Here is a 4081-nt window from a genome sequence, read left to right on the forward strand (position 1 = left end):
GATAACATCACTGTTTTCTCCAGTACAACTGTACAGCCAAATCTAATTTTGTCGCAATATTATCCTGTTTGGCACTGTGAAGCTGCTTTGACACAATCGTGATTGTAAAAGCGCTATATAAATAACGTTGATTGATTGATTGATTGACGTCTTTAGTGCCTTTTATGGGTCTTGAGAGAGGAAATGACATTGGTGTCAATGAAGGCTTTTCTGGGCCATTGGATTTCAACAAAAATATCTTCATTTGTGTTCCGAAGATGAACGGAGGTCTTACGGGTGTCAAACGACATTAGGGTAATTATTGACAGAATTTTCATTTTTGGGTGAACTAACCCTTTAAGTAAGTATGTGAACATTTTTGTACATGGAGTGTACAGTATATTCATTCTATAAAGCACTACATCAGGATTGTTTAAATGTGTTATAGTTTAAATTGCTACAGATGGACCCTTTACTGACAGTGATTCGTTTTTCTCTCTCTCACTCTTTGGATCTCCACTGACCTTGACAATTTTTTTTGGCTTTGTCTCACTATTTCCTCATCATTGTGTACGTACGGGTGTAAAACCTTTCCTGACCCCAGTGATGGCAGATGCAGGCTCTTGACGTGAACTCCAGCGCTGGCCGGGTGGCAGGGTTGGAATGTGGCGACCCAGAGAGCCGCAGCAGGATAAGGATATCTATGCGGCACGTTCCCTTAACTTTGGAAAAGCTATACAGAATGTCAGCACTGACGTTAGTCCGGGGGCTGATCTCTCCTTTAGCTTTCATTTACATGTGTTTGGCTTCTTTCTCTCTTGCTGAGCAGCATGTGGGTGTAAGGAGGTGCAGGGCGGGTGAGGTTATGTAGGGTTGAGAATTTCAGCCTGAGAAAGAAAGACTTGTCTGTGTTCACCAAGGCTTGCTATATGACGTGGGATTTTTTTCCAAAGTGTCCTCATTTGTTCAAATGTTAAAATATATTTTGGACTTTTGGAATGATTGTAATGCTCACTTACTCTTTGCCCATATACCACATGGCATGACAGCTGCTCTTGGCTCACCTATTTCCATCTGGGCACAGACTGACAAACTTTATTACTGTTGTTTATGTATGGCCTGGTCAAGATGCAAATGTTCACAGTTGTAAACAAGGACAGACTGTGGGCTAAATCATGGTATTAGGTGGTTTAAATGATGGGACATCAGGTGTTGGTATGAAACAATGGTTGTAATCCCGGAAAAGCATAGTTCATTACTGTAAAAGGGTGGTCCGAATCAGATTAGCACCGCCTGTAATCCTACTTTCACATGGTAGACTGAAAGATGTGGCGATATGAAACTTAGCCATTTTCACTATAAAAGCAGCATTATCTGATACATGCATGTTTTTGATTACATGTTCTGATGACATGTACTACGTTTTCATTTCGACAGTACACAGCAAATTACTGAGGGATAAAAACCTGGTGTTGGGCATCTAGTGATAAAATCTGGTGTTAATTTACAAATATTATATGCTTTATCACTTGTTTAGTGTTAAAGCACAGTGTTTCCTTTGGGTGATAAAGCACAGTGTTTCCTTTGGGTGTTAACAATCAACATCTGCGCATGTGCAGAGCATTTTAAATTTCCCAGCTCATCCTTCGGTCTCTCCATCTTTATGGATTTCCCTGCACACACAACGGTTACAAGGACAAGGTATAGTATAGTATTATTATCTTATCAACTTGTGATTTATTAATGAGCTTGTATAATGAGTAACGTAGCCGATGTGGATGACTTAACTCAGCGTTTTTTTTTTTCTTCCTCAGTTTAAATTTAGCGCGCTTTTGATCCGCCATTCAGTTTAACATAACTGAATAACCCCCACTAACACACTAAATTCGTTAATGGAGGACGAGATTTACGTAAGTGACTTAATTTCGTTGTATTAATTTTGTAATAATGTAGCAGCATTAACATTATGTGTCATTTTTTAACTCACTCGACTTGGATAGTTATTTCTTCTCATTTGGCATAGCGTTAAGTATCTTTAGGGCTTCCAACCTTTATAAGACCGTTTATATCTTTCACACCGTAACTACGAGTTAATTCTGGTGTTTTGAAATGTCATTCAAATGAGAAAGCAGACGTTAATCGGATGAATTAATTGCTCTTAATTTTTTTTTCTTGTGACGCCGGGGCTCGATCCCTGGCCGAGCACCCACGGATAGCGCGGTCCATCATTGTCGGCGCTGCGCATACTGATCGGCTGATTTTTTCTGTACAACTTAGTTCTAGGCTTTTCTAGTTGTTGTAAATCTGTAACAGTAGTGCTTATGTTTTGAATATAACGTTTTCTTGCTATGTGTTGGTATAAAGATAACCTGAAGTAAAACACAAAGTGACCTGATTATTTTGAGTCTTTTAGTTTGCTTTCTGCTTTGGAGGATTTTTGTTTCATGGAATATTGTTTATTATTGCAGAAGGAAACCACATAAGGCCACAATCTATGTATGCCCTTGGCATTATTACTCTACAAACCTAAACGATCCTGAAAGGAAGACAGGCTATGTAAGTATCTCTGCTTGTTGATTGAAGATGTTTGAAACTTTATATCTTAGATTTTTTTAATGTGTTTGTTTTAACCAAATGTGTCTCTTTAACAGGAACGATACTATGTGTTTGGATCATTTTGAGGAGCGCTATCAACGCCAAGATCGTGGGATCGATGAATTGGGAAAGCAAGAACTGACAAAATGTAAAAATGCGTACATTGAATGCAATGTAAGTGTCTTTGGATAAAATCATCTGCCAAATGTAAATTTATTAATTTATAAAGGAATAGTATTTTTTATCAGAATGAATTACAAACCAGACAGTTTTTTAACATTAAGGTTGATTTAAGATATACAATGTTGAATTTTTGTATTTTCAATTAAAACTTACTTGAGGAATGTTTCTTTGTTTAATCTTGTTTGAAACGCAGTAGAGATTTATCATGGTAAGATGTTATAGCATTGGAGTATAACAAGAAATTGTTTTATTCAATTGTATGTGTGACTACAATGGCTTTACTGTAGCGATTCCCGGCGAAAGCAAGAACTGACAAAAATGTTTTTTTTTTGTTTTATTAAAAATGGTATTGAATGCAGTGTAAGTCGCATTGGATAAAAGTGTCTGCCAAATACATAAATGTAATGGAATTTATATATTACAATTTCAATAAATATTAAAATAAATTTGTAGTCACTTGATTTTTTGGGGGGAAAAAATAAAATAATATATATAAATTGTTTTAAATTTCATTCACAGTGCCATTTTAGTATTTAAGTATTTACATTAAATAAACATTAAATACACTGGGTGTGTGAGATTAATCACCATAAAGTGTTAAATGTACACTTATGAGTAATACATTTCTCAACACCTTGAGTGACTAAAAAGAAACACTAACACAGTGTTTGTATAACGAACACTTTCGTCAGTGTTGTTTTAACACTAGCAAAGACGGACCTGTATGTTCACCCGGAAAGTGATAATTTTAACACCCGTGGTGATAAATCTCCCAACATGTTTTTTGCTGTGTATGTGTCTTTGTCAATTTCTTTTCCTTTCTCTGTCACTGCCACTCGTTGGCTATACACTGACATTCAGTCTTTTGATGGAAGGCCATTTCTGCATTCTTAACAGAATTTTCCTTTTTTTGCTTTACCTGTATTTGGAATTTTTAATTTCATTGCGTTCTATGTTAGGGTTACCGGAAATATCCGTAAAATTATTGGACAATGTCCAGGTATTGAGCGGCCAGTACTTTTTCCGCTATTTTACGGAATTATTTTTACAGTGTGCCTGAGTAAAAATCAAACAAAAACTGGGAAATAAGAAGTAACACTGAGATATAAAGCCACAATTGCGAGAAATAAGTTTCAATTGTTATACCAATTTAAAGCTGTGAGATATAAAGTGAAACTGTATTATTGTTGCAGTCATTGGCTTACTGTTTTTATTTTCGATTCTGTGAATTCTGATTCTCATTTGTCTCACTTTCATTATAAATGGGGGGGGGGGGGGGGGGGGGGGGTCTTCCAAATCTGCAAATTTAAATTGTGCACAAAAT

At 36.3% G+C, this 4081-nt stretch overlaps 1 long non-coding RNA gene across 1 annotated transcript; it reads left to right on the forward strand.

Moving 5' to 3' along the window:
* Window positions 1-1451: 1451 nt before the first annotated feature.
* Window positions 1452-2753, forward strand: LOC137048434 (uncharacterized). Its single transcript, XR_010899405.1, has 3 exons — window positions 1452-1680; window positions 2448-2535; window positions 2631-2753. It is a non-coding gene; the product is annotated as an uncharacterized lncRNA (long non-coding RNA).
* Window positions 2754-4081: the final 1328 nt, after the last annotated feature.

The sequence above is a fragment of the Pseudorasbora parva genome, chromosome 19 (assembly GCF_024679245.1).
Source record: "Pseudorasbora parva isolate DD20220531a chromosome 19, ASM2467924v1, whole genome shotgun sequence".
NCBI classification, from domain to species: Eukaryota; Metazoa; Chordata; class Actinopteri; order Cypriniformes; family Gobionidae; genus Pseudorasbora; species Pseudorasbora parva.